A 14,238-nucleotide genomic window follows, 5' to 3' on the forward strand; every position below is an offset into this window, starting at 1 on the left:
AATACCGACCCCTAACTTTTCTCATTAGAGACCGACCTCGATAAGGTCGAAAGTCAAAATAATTAGGCCTTTGATTGACATTATCGCCGGGTCCGAATTAATTTTATTCGAGACTACGAACATAAACATTTTTAATTAAGAGACTTACTAATTTAAGATGTTTCGGGCATTTTCAAGTCGCGATCAATTGATTTTTAATCTTTATTTAAATATATTATAAAGCGCGTTTCTTTGATTTTCTTTAGATTGTTAACAGGGCTCTCTCCGTCACTCGTTTCATACAATCGTAGTTCCCATTTCATTTGAATATTAAGCAACCAAAGTCCATGAAATTTTGCAGACATATTCTAGAAACTAATATCTGTGTCTGTGGTGTTTTAGATTTTTCTAAAAATATGTAGTTTTAAAATTACAGGGGCTCAAAGATTTGTATGAAAATTTTAAGACCGCGTAACTTTGAAACCGAATATTTTAACAGAAATCTGGAAAACCACAGACATAGATATTAGTTTCTAGAATATGTCTGCAAAATTTCATGGACTTTGGTTGCTTAATATTCAAATGAAATGGGAACTACGATTGTATGAAACGAGTGACGGAGAGAGCTCTCTTAAGGTATTTTGATGGAATGATCTTGGGATTATTATATTTGAATCTCTTGGCATATTAATGTGGGAACTTTTGTCCTCATTATTAGGTATGGTCTGAGCCATTGCAGGAATGCTATCAAACAGTATAGATTCTTATCAAAAGGATTTATCAAAGTCGATGCTTGAAAACCCCCAATCAATCAATATTATACACATGTCTGTATGCATCCACTGTTGGACATAGGCCTTCTTAATCCACTCAATTCTACCATTTCTATGTCCATATTTTGCATTCTTTGTTTAAACCTACAATATTTTTAACCCCCGACCCAAAAAGAGGGGTGTTATAAGTTTGACGTGTGTATCTGTGTATCTGTGTATCTGTGTATCTGTCTGTGGCCTCGTAGCGCCTAAACGAATGGACCGATTTTAATTTAGTTTTTTTTGTTTGAAAGGTGGCTTGATCGAGAGTGTTCTTAGCTATAATCCAAAAAAATTGGTTCAGCCGTTTAGAAGTTATCAGCTCTTTTCTGGTTTTCTTATTACTTTTATCCCAGGACCACCAGAAGTTACGTATTTTCTGACACAGGAAATATGTACGATTGAGTAGTGTTAGTAAGTACTAAGAAAGCATGCCTAGCCTACGTGCTAGCTTGCTTGGACGGCCAATTTTCAGGTAATCTGATAATCAAGGTACATAAAACCATTACTTACCTCACGTAAATTCTCCAAACTGATTTTTACGTATATTTTAGGCAATATCCTTAAAAATATGTCGCCAATACTCCCAGACACTTCCCGCGTCGGCCGTATTGCTTTGCAGACGCTTTAAAGCTCCCAAAATAAGTAAATACTTAACTGCACGTAAATTCTGATGCTTCATTTTTATATATGTCCACCGGACAACTATTTTAAAACCTTTTACAAGAAGACAGACCGATCCAGAGGGCCAATCATCCCCTAAATTCAATTTTAATGCCTCTGTGGGTTTGAGCGCGAGGGCATCATTATCTACGCGCATGAGATTGAGTAAGACATGTATTAGGATATATTGACTTCTCTCTCACTCTCTTATAGTTTACTTATGTCAATTAATTATTAATATTAAAAAAAAACAGCTAAAAATTAAAAAAATTGGAGAATTCACGTGAGGTAAGTAATGTTTTTATGTACCTTAATTACCTGATACCTGAAAATTGGCCGTCTAAGCAAGCTAGCAGGTCTGTAGGCATGCGTTCTTAGTACATACTAACACTACTCAATCGTCCACATTTCGTTCGTCAGAAAATACGTGACGGCTGGTGGCCCTGGGATCTTTCACTATTGTAACAGAGGTTCATAATATTATGTCAATTGGCAAATGTCAAGCTGTCAAGATGGACGTTGCTTAGATACATAATTATTTATTTGAAAATAATGTTTTGGAAAACTCCGATACTTTGGATCGTAGGCGCGGAGTTTCTAATTTATAAAATATTATAATCACAGTTAAACGAGAAATCATCAATTCAATTATAATATCCAACAGTCAACCAAAGGCCACGAACAATCGACCCAAACCCAAACCATAGTCAAACTATTTTTAGGGTTCAGTAGGTATCTGTAGAAAAAAAAAAGATGTAGCCTCGACTGTTTTAGTCGCGTAGGTGTGCATGGCACCATTAAATATCGTAGGAGGCGATGACCCTCCGCGCGGCTGAGGTTCCCGCATCGTAGTCGCTTTGTCACGCAGGTTTGGATGATGCATTAGGCGCACCTTCTTTATATTTTATCTGCTTGAACTCAGCTTATTTATTTTGACAAAATACGTTAAAAATTCATCATCATTAGGATCAACCCATCGCCGGCTCACTACTGAGCACAAGTCTCCTCTCAGAATGAGAAGCTACCACACTGGCCAAGCACGTATTGGCACACCTCACTCACGCACCTTTGAGGGAGCATTATGGCCAACTTTTAAGCATGCAGGTTTCCTGACGGTGTTTTCCTTCACCACTTCGTTGTCTGTCTGTGTGTCATCTTTCAAGAGAATCAAAACTTATAAATTGGGTACTTCCCGTTTACGTAGAATCATGAAAAGCAGGTAGCAATATCTTATAGGCCAAGCACTCTACTCCTGTGGCCCAAGTAAACAGAAAAATCCGACAACTGAATTGTCATTACATAAAAAAAAAACTTGTACGGAACTCTTCATGTGTGAGGCAGACTCGCACTTGACCGGTTTTTGAAAGTTATGTCAAATAAAAATTTTACATGCAATAACAAACAAAATGAAATACAAGCCACTTTATTCCTTATTTCATCGGGTGAAAGTCGATTTCAATTTAATCGTAGGTATATCTTGAAAAGCTATTATACGACTACGTAAAATGGGTACATTTTTAAAGCAACGACATGTTAGAAACAGATATTTCGTTTTGGTCATGTTAAACTATGTGAGTCATTCAGATAATTCTTGATTTAGTGATGTTCGGTCAAAAATATTTCATGGAACGTATAATTAACATAACATTGATGTTACTTTTGAAGAGATATTAGCTGCCTTATTGGATTTATATTATTATAGAAATTGGGTTTTAGAATGGCACAAATAAACGGTAATTTATGAATAAAAGTTTAAAAAGCGTGAAATAAAAATTAAATTAAAAATTTAAAAAACCCCCGACACATAAACCTCTAAAAAGTAAAAAAATAATAGGTAAGTATGTATGGGCCCTTTAAGAATAGTATAAATAGTAAAGTTTTTATCCAAGCGTTCGTTGCGTCGGGGGACCGCTAAAGTTAACAAAAACTATTCTTCCTACAACATGACTTTCATAGTTTATGATAGGTAGCGGTCCCCCGACGCAACGAACGCTTGGATAAAAACTTTACTATTTATACTATTCTTAAAGGGCCCATACATACTTACCTATTATTTTTTTACTTTTTAGAGGTTTATGTGTCGGGGGTTTTTTAAATTTTTAATTTAATTTTTATATCAAAGTTTATACAGCTAATGGCGTCTCCACACAACTGTTAGTCGGCTACAAGATTGACAATGTTCGCGGCGAACGCAAAGGCTGAGTACAGGTGTAATCGCGCGTCCTTTCTCCCGTCCCGCGCGCTTGTGAACATGGCGTTATAATGCCAGCTATTCGCGTTCCGAAAACGTAACATGTCAATGGACGGGAAATGCTTTTGAGTTCGCCTTCAATTAGCCTTGTTTAGTACTTTATATTTTTTCATTCAGACACAAGTTATCCCTTGACTGCAATCTCACCTGGTGGTAAGTGATGGTGCAGTCTAACAAGTCGGCCACATTCATCGACTGTGGTTTTTTGGCATTTTTAACCCCCGACCCAAAAAGAGGGGTGTTATAAGTTTGACGTGTGTATCTGTGTATCTGTGTATCTGTGTATCTGTCTGTGGCCTCGTAGCGCCTAAACGAATGGACCGATTTTAATTTAGTTTTTTTTGTTTGAAAGGTGGCTTGATCGAGAGTGTTCTTAGCTATAATCCAAAAAAATTGGTTCAGCCGTTTAGAAGTTATCAGCTCTTTTCTAGTTTTCTTATTACTTTTATCCCAGGACCACCAGAAGTTACGTATTTTCTGACACAGGAAATATGTACGATTGAGTAGTGTTAGTAAGTACTAAGAAAGCATGCCTAGCCTACGTGCTAGCTTGCTTGGACGGCCAATTTTCAGGTAATCTGATAATCAAGGTACATAAAACCATTACTTACCTCACGTAAATTCTCCAAACTGATTTTTACGTATATTTTAGGCAATATCCTTAAAAATATGTCGCCAATACTCCCAGACACTTCCCGCGTCGGCCGTATTGCTTTGCAGACGCTTTAAAGCTCCCAAAATAAGTAAATACTTAACTGCACGTAAATTCTGATGCTTCATTTTTATATATGTCCACCGGACAACTATTTTAAAACCTTTTACAAGAAGACAGACCGATCCAGAGGGCCAATCATCCCCTAAATTCAATTTTAATGCCTCTGTGGGTTTGAGCGCGAGGGCATCATTATCTACGCGCATGAGATTGAGTAAGACATGTATTAGGATATATTGACTTCTCTCTCACTCTCTTATAGTTTACTTATGTCAATTAATTATTAATATTAAAAAAAAACAGCTAAAAATTAAAAAAATTGGAGAATTCACGTGAGGTAAGTAATGTTTTTATGTACCTTAATTACCTGATACCTGAAAATTGGCCGTCTAAGCAAGCTAGCAGGTCTGTAGGCATGCGTTCTTAGTACATACTAACACTACTCAATCGTCCACATTTCGTTCGTCAGAAAATACGTGACGGCTGGTGGCCCTGGGATCTTTCACTATTGTAACAGAGGTTCATAATATTATGTCAATTGGCAAATGTCAAGCTGTCAAGATGGACGTTGCTTAGATACATAATTATTTATTTGAAAATAATGTTTTGGAAAACTCCGATACTTTGGATCGTAGGCGCGGAGTTTCTAATTTATAAAATATTATAATCACAGTTAAACGAGAAATCATCAATTCAATTATAATATCCAACAGTCAACCAAAGGCCACGAACAATCGACCCAAACCCAAACCATAGTCAAACTATTTTTAGGGTTCAGTAGGTATCTGTAGAAAAAAAAAAGATGTAGCCTCGACTGTTTTAGTCGCGTAGGTGTGCATGGCACCATTAAATATCGTAGGAGGCGATGACCCTCCGCGCGGCTGAGGTTCCCGCATCGTAGTCGCTTTGTCACGCAGGTTTGGATGATGCATTAGGCGCACCTTCTTTATATTTTATCTGCTTGAACTCAGCTTATTTATTTTGACAAAATACGTTAAAAATTCATCATCATTAGGATCAACCCATCGCCGGCTCACTACTGAGCACAAGTCTCCTCTCAGAATGAGAAGCTACCACACTGGCCAAGCACGTATTGGCACACCTCACTCACGCACCTTTGAGGGAGCATTATGGCCAACTTTTAAGCATGCAGGTTTCCTGACGGTGTTTTCCTTCACCACTTCGTTGTCTGTCTGTGTGTCATCTTTCAAGAGAATCAAAACTTATAAATTGGGTACTTCCCGTTTACGTAGAATCATGAAAAGCAGGTAGCAATATCTTATAGGCCAAGCACTCTACTCCTGTGGCCCAAGTAAACAGAAAAATCCGACAACTGAATTGTCATTACATAAAAAAAAACTTGTACGGAACTCTTCATGTGTGAGGCAGACTCGCACTTGACCGGTTTTTGAAAGTTATGTCAAATAAAAATTTTACATGCAATAACAAACAAAATGAAATACAAGCCACTTTATTCCTTATTTCATCGGGTGAAAGTCGATTTCAATTTAATCGTAGGTATATCTTGAAAAGCTATTATACGACTACGTAAAATGGGTACATTTTTAAAGCAACGACATGTTAGAAACAGATATTTCGTTTTGGTCATGTTAAACTATGTGAGTCATTCAGATAATTCTTGATTTAGTGATGTTCGGTCAAAAATATTTCATGGAACGTATAATTAACATAACATTGATGTTACTTTTGAAGAGATATTAGCTGCCTTATTGGATTTATATTATTATAGAAATTGGGTTTTAGAATGGCACAAATAAACGGTAATTTATGAATAAAAGTTTAAAAAGCGTGAAATAAAAATTAAATTAAAAATTTAAAAAACCCCCGACACATAAACCTCTAAAAAGTAAAAAAATAATAGGTAAGTATGTATGGGCCCTTTAAGAATAGTATAAATAGTAAAGTTTTTATCCAAGCGTTCGTTGCGTCGGGGGACCGCTAAAGTTAACAAAAACTATTCTTCCTACAACATGACTTTCATAGTTTATGATAGGTAGCGGTCCCCCGACGCAACGAACGCTTGGATAAAAACTTTACTATTTATACTATTCTTAAAGGGCCCATACATACTTACCTATTATTTTTTTACTTTTTAGAGGTTTATGTGTCGGGGGTTTTTTAAATTTTTAATTTAATTTTTATATCAAAGTTTATACAGCTAATGGCGTCTCCACACAACTGTTAGTCGGCTACAAGATTGACAATGTTCGCGGCGAACGCAAAGGCTGAGTACAGGTGTAATCGCGCGTCCTTTCTCCCGTCCCGCGCGCTTGTGAACATGGCGTTATAATGCCAGCTATTCGCGTTCCGAAAACGTAACATGTCAATGGACGGGAAATGCTTTTGAGTTCGCCTTCAATTAGCCTTGTTTAGTACTTTATATTTTTTCATTCAGACACAAGTTATCCCTTGACTGCAATCTCACCTGGTGGTAAGTGATGGTGCAGTCTAACAAGTCGGCCACATTCATCGACTGTGGTTTTTTGGCATTTTTACCCCCCCCCGAATATCAAGTGTATTTTTTTAGTAGGTACTTACAAAGAATCTTATTTTTTTTTAAATATAAGTATTATAGAAAATACGTTTGCCGAAAAAATTAATACAAGTGATATATTTCTACACCCCCCCCTCCCCCTTGTGATATTTCGTGAATTTTTATGGACCCCCCCCCCCCTTTTCAAGCCTAACGTGATTAATGGTCAGCCCCTAAAATGTTGATCTAAAAACAATAAAAAAACGTATTGTACAAAAATAATAATACAAAATATGAGGAGTTGCTTAAGCCTTTTTGTACAACAATACAAAAAGGCATATTGTCACCGTCACAAAAATTAAACAGGCCCTCATAAAAAACTTGATATAAAGGCGTTCGAAACCCTATCCAGAGAGGTGGACGTTAAACTCGAATCTAATCTCGCCTGTCATCGGCAGTAAGGAGAATAACGTGAGGAGCGGTTCATGTTGCACAGGCGATAGCGGAGACGTGGCGAGGACGTTAAGCATTTGTACCTTTAACTATCGGGAACTTATTCCTGATCACCACCTATATTATAAATGCGAAAGTGTGTTTGTTTGTTAGTTTGTTCTGTAACACGTCACAAATGGAGCAACGGATCGACATGATTTTCATGGGTTTTTATTAACAATTTATTCTATGCCTAATCAAAAATTACCTTAAGATAGCGGTTTGACTCTGGTGCTGCAAATGATCATGGGTGACGGTAATCACTTACCATCAGGTGACTCGCTTGCTCGTTTGCTCGGTGTTTGTATACAAAAAAATGTTATATTCCGAAGCCGAAATATTGAACATCACGATTGACCTCAAAATAATCCTCAGAAATGCCCATAGCATACTTAGTCCAATACTTTCCAAAATTCAGATACAAGTTAGCTCTTGACTGCAATCTTACATGGTGGTAAGTGATGATGCAGTCTAAACGAGATAACCTGGAAGGGATTTTTATTAGACTCATACCCCTTTGGTTTCTACACGGCATCGTACCGGAACGCAAAATCGCTTGGCGGTACGGCTTTGCTGGTAGGGTGGTAACTAGTAAGCCTCATCAGACCAGGCTTTATAACCCAATCTAGAAGTGCCTAAATGTTATTTGGTCTGTGGAAGAGACGTGCGACAACGTTACGCTTGCGCCACTTCCCCGCCTCCGCCACTTTAATGTAAACCCCCGTTTTAATATGAAGGCAGGCTAATGAGACAAAAGGGTTAATGAATATAACAATGGATCGGCAGTAAAATATTGGATTTATTTACGTGGGACAGGCCCTGATGGTCTGATAACGTGTGGTGTTAAGGGGAGGCAGTTAATGAATATTTTGAATACTTTGTTATTTGCATCACACTTCACACTAATATTATAAAGGCGAAAGTTTGTGTGTATGTGTGTGTGTGTGTGTGTGTGTGTGTATGTTTGTTACTCCTTCACGCAAAAACTACTGGACGGATTTGGCTGAAGTTTGGAATGGAGATAGATTATAATATCCTGGATTAGCACATAGGCTACTATTTATCCCGGAAAATCAAAGAGTTCCCACGAGATTTCGAAAAACCTAAATCCACGCGGGTGAAGACGCGGGCATCGGCTAGTATACCAATATGATTAATCCATTGCCGGTTCACTACTGAGCACGGGTCTCCTCTCAGAATGAGAAGGGTTTGGTAATAGTCCCCCATGCTATAGTTTGACCTTTTAACTGGGCGCTGTGGTTTTTTAAGTCCGCTGTCCAGGGCTCAATTCCCGATAGGAATCATCCATCAATTTAAGACGTTCTAATTTCTAAATTAGTCTAGGTCTGGTAGGTACCTACCGGCAAAGTACTGAAATTTTTTGTAGCACCTATTGTAAAACGTGTATTTGCAATGAATAAATTATGATTATGAAACCCATACCGCCAAGTGATTTAGTGATTCGGCACGATGATTTCATAAAAACTGATTTAACTCTTGTATATAATTTGCTCGATTCCGTCTTAGTTCAAGTTATCTATTACCACTTATTGCTAAGATTGCAGTTTTCATCGAATAAAAGATTCCGACGAATTGAGAACCTCCTCTTTTTTTGAAGTCGGTTAAAAATAAAAATACCCGCAAATCTGAAGCACTTGGCCTTAACTAAACACCACTGACGCGACCACAATGATCAAATTTCGTTTTTATTGTTAATCCGGTCTAAATGAGTATACGCTGGACCCTCTAAACAACTGACCAACAAACAAAAAAAAAATGTAAGAGATTTCATCAAGGATTCCCGTAAACGGACTATAAGTTTCTTGAGGTTTTAACAGTTTATTATAATTACATCGGATGGCAGTTTTATTTTGGACAGATGCATGATTAAAAATATTAATTTCTGACTACTACAGCTAGTAGAGAGCATTTTGTTAATGGAGGTTTATCTGTTATTTACGAATTTTTAACCCCCGACCCAAAAAGAGGGGTGCTATAAGTTTGACGTGTGTATCTGTGTATCTGTCTGTGGCATCGTAACTCCTAAACTAATGAACCGATTTTAATTTACTTTGTTTTTGTTTGAAAGGTGGCTTGATCTTAGCTATAATCCAAGGAAATCGGTTCAGCCGTTTGAAAGTTATCAGCTCTTTTCTAGTTGCTGTAACCTTCACTTGTCGGGGGTGTTATAAATTTTTAATTTACACTCGTGAATGAATATAGTTGAAGACCTGGGAAATGACAAAGTTTGCATTTTGTCCCGAAAAATCAGAGTTCCCACGGAATTTTGAAATACTTAAAGACGGATGAAGTCGTGGGCATCATTTAGTAACGTATAAAACAGTCACAATCATCGCAGTATCAAGTCTGAATGAATATCTAACTACACTTAACCCTGAATGAGCATTGACACAACAAAAAGAGGCACCAGGACTTAATGACTTGTGTGAAGATAAAAACGCCGCCGCGGCGAAGTACAAAGGCAGAACAAATAAAAGATCACGTCCAATGTGAAAAGCTTTGCGTATTGTTTTATATTAAAGTGAAACAACAATAGGTAGCCCTTTCAATGGCCAGTGCCGCCACAATAAGAGGTTTAAGGGCTGGTTCATATGAAGTTCGCGTACGGACTACGGGGACCATGTGTGATACAATTTGAAATTTTGGTCTGGATTTGTTAAAGTATTTTACAGTGAAGTAAGCGATTTCAATTTAAAATTTAAACATGAGTCATTGGTATTTTTTTAAAAAGAATATTACCCATCTCCCCTTTCCCCTCCAATTAAGCGTAAAGCTTGTGCTAGGATAGCCTAGTGGTTAGAACGTCCGCCTCCTAATCAGAGGTCGGGGGTTCGATCCCGGGCACGCACCACTAACTTTTCAGTTATGTGCGTTTTAAGCAATTAAATGTCACTTGCTTTAACGGTGAAGGAAAACATCGTGAGGAAACCTGCATGCCTGAGAGTTCTCCATGTTCTCAAAGGTGTGTGAAGTCTGCCAATCCGCATTGGGCCAGCGTGGCAGATTATGGCCTACACCCTTCTCATTCTGAGAGGAGACCCGTACTCAGTAGTGGGGCGGAAATGGGTTGATCATGATGATGATGATTGTGCTAGGAGTGGGTACGACAATAGTGCAACGGGTGAGGCTTGAACTGCCAACCTTTCGGAATTCAGTCCGCTTCTCAACTGTTGAGCTATCGAGGCTCTTAATTGTCCAAAAAAATACAAAAAGATTCTCTGTGATACCTTGTTTTTCTGGTTAGATAAGACATAGATGACGTAGCCATGAAGACATGTAAAAAATGTAAACCTGTGTAAAACGTAGTCTAGCAACATGTAGTTCTCCTATTATTATATGTTGAGCATAAGTGGACAATACCGGACGGTCAGCTTGTAAACACAATGTAATGTGAAATACTACAGCAAAAGAAACAGCTTTGCACGTATGACGTAGCCACAAAAACACTTAATAATACGCAAACAATTTCAGGAGATCTTAAAAGGTGATTTTGCACTTTTAACGCATCCTTTGAGCCACATAAAAATGTAAGACTGTGTGAGATTAGTCTTGCGGCATGTAGTACTCCCCTTATCGTATTCTGAACATAAGTGGACAAATAGTGGACAACGCTCAGCTTAAGAACATAATGTAAATGTGAAATGGTGAAAAGTGAGTGAATTGTTGCATCGCCGTACACCAACTAGAAAATCGGATGTATCAAGAAGTGTATTGATAGATCATTTTGCACTTTGGACGCAGCTTTGGAGTCACATAAAAATGTAAGGCTGTGATTAGCATTGTGGCATGTAGTACTCCCCTAATCGTATCCTGAACAGAAGTAGACAATTATTAGTGGACAACGCTTTTGACGCAGTTTTACAGTCACATAAAATGTAAGACTGTGACTAGTCTTGCGGCATGTAGTACTTCCCTTATCGTATCCTGAACATAAGTGGACAATAGTGGACAACGCTCAGCTTGTGAACATAATGTAAATGTGAAATACTACAGCACATTGTTCCGTCAGCGCACACCAGCTCGCAGGGCGCTGTGTTTTCATTACTGTCCCGGCTTGAAGTGATGATATATTATATCACGGATTATCACTGAGATTTGTGGTCTACTGGTCCAAACTTCTTACACAGCAGACCTCCTATATCTTTTTCCTCTAAGCCAGTTTCTATACTAAGTAAATCGTGGGAACTCGATTGCTTATAATATAAGTAGGTACAAGGCATAATATTGTATAGCAAATCTTTGAACAACCGCCGAGTTTCTTGCTGGTTCTTCTCGGTAGGAAAGGCATTTCGAACCAGAGGTAGATGCTTTTGAAGATTCAAAAGAACTTGTAATAGTCTAATAGAATAAAAATATTTTGAATTTGAATTTTGTTCTTAGGATAAAGCCCTCTACAATTTGGTAACACCACTGCTAGAGAATAGAGTATTATGACATCGATTTGTAGGGTTCCATACCGAAAGGATACCAACGGGACCCTATTACTAAGTCTCCGCTGTCCATCTGTCTGTCTGTCTGTTAGAGGGTAGTGTCTCATGAACCGTGATAGGTAGAGTTGAAGTGGAGAAGAGCCGCCGCCTCGATCGTGCGTCTCCCTGCGATTCGTTTGATGTCTGGTAGGAGGTCTGTAAACACTGCACTTCCCGGTGCGAGGTCCCCATTCTAGCGCCTTGGTACTTGAGGCCGCAACGTTTTTTAGTAATTCGAACTATGTGCCCTGCCCATTGCCACCTCAGCTTCGCAACCCAGCCGGTTACTCTGCACTGGTTCGCCTATGGATCTTTTCATTCCTGATTTGACCACGTACCTAAATAAACTTCAATCATAGTGGTTTCCATCGCACCCTGAGTAACAAATCTGACCTTTCTTATAAGACCCATAGTAGCGAGCAGCGATCATGTCTCGAATCATACAATAAACGTAAAATAGGTAAAATGATCTTGGCGCATACCTATTATTCGTATCCATACGTAGAATAATAAAAAACCGGATAAGTGCGAGTCAGACTCAGTCACGCACTGAGGGTTCCGTACTCGGGTATTATTTCCAACATTTTGAACGATAAATCAAAAACTATTATACGTAAAAATAAATAAAAATCATATGATAGCCCACTTGGTATAGTTATCTTATTTTGAAAAAATAAAACACATTTTTTTTAAATGATGTAATCACAAATTCGTGGTTTTGAGATTTATTCCTGTACTTGTGCTATAGGGGCCTACCTACCTACCAGATTTCATGATTCTAGGTCAACGGGAAGTACTCTATAGTTTCCTTAACAGACAGACAGACAGACAGACAACAAAGTGATCCTATAAGGGTTCCGTGTTTCCTTTTGACGTACTGAACCCTAAAAATCATCTACACGGAGGATAAAAAGTAAGAACTTGATATCCGCCGCACTTATTTACCGGCTATAGTACAGGAGAGATATAAAAGCTAATACAAAACTTATCTGGCTAACAAACGTCGCTCAATAAAAGGTGCGATGAACCTCGACGGTAGTAACCCATATGAGAAATGTTGATGTTTAACACGTATTTGTATAGAGCTGATATTACCACGTTCTAAGCAATAGATAATGGCTACCAGTCAAATGAGCGACTTTTTATCAAACGTCAAAACGCTCGCTTGGTAAAAAAAGCTTGTACGAAATACATAGATCCTCAAAAAAACGTCGCAAAAATTTGATGCATTTTGCCGTACTTTTTAGTTAAATCGATAATTTAAAATGGTTAGCAAACTGAAAACTAACAGCTGCCGTGGATTTTTTGCTGGGTAGATTAGCTGAAAAAAAAACTTGGCCAAGTGCGAGCCGGACTTGCGCACCGAGGGTTCCGTAACATAATTAAAAAATACTATGCATAAAAATAAATAAAAATCTGTTTCAGAATGTCCAGGTAAAGCTCTAAAATGATACCACACTTGGTAGGTATAGTCATCTTACTTTGAAAATTTAAATACATTTTTTTTTTTGAAAGATGTAACCATAAACTCACGGTTTTCGGATTTATTCCTTTTTTTGTGCTATAAGACCTACCTACCTGCCAAATTTCATAATTCTAGGTCAACGGGAAGTTCTTACCCTATAGGTTTTCTCGACAGACACGACAGACGGAGAGATAGTCAAAAAGACAGAGAACAAAGTGATCCTAAAAGGGTTTCGTTTTTCCTTTTGAGGTACGAAACCCTAAAAACTAATAAATAATATTAAAAAGTCACAAGAACAGCTCCATAGAAATACACTCGTGATCCTGTGAAGTACGCCGACTTTAGTCTGTAGCCGATAATATGGAGACAAATACAAATTGATAAACAAAAAGACATACATTTAATGTTCGTACTTATTTAATGCAGTGGGGGGAGTTTATAGAACATAAGTATTTTATACGGATCGAATTTAAAAGCATTGATACGAGTATGATAGTGCAACGAGTCGGGATATTTTTATTGTTTGATGCTTTTTTGTAAGTGATTGGAATAAACGTGTTTCCATTTTTCTATAGAATTAGACTACGGTTACATAGACTACGGTTTGTTACCATGATAATTAACAGGGCTCTCTCCGTCACTCGTTTCATACAATCGTAGTTCCAATCTCATTTGAATATTAAGCAACCAAAGTCCATGAAATTTTGCAGACATATTCTAGAAACGAATATCTGTGTCTGTGGTGTTTTAGATTTTTCTAAAAATATTTAGTTTTAAAATTACAGGGGCTCAAAGATTTGTATGAAATTTTTTAAGACCGCGTAACTTTGAAACCGAATATTTTAACAGAAATCTGGAAAACCACAGACATAGATATTAG

This window comes from Maniola jurtina, chromosome 21, assembly GCF_905333055.1.
Source record: "Maniola jurtina chromosome 21, ilManJurt1.1, whole genome shotgun sequence".
NCBI lineage: Eukaryota > Metazoa > Arthropoda > Insecta > Lepidoptera > Nymphalidae > Maniola > Maniola jurtina.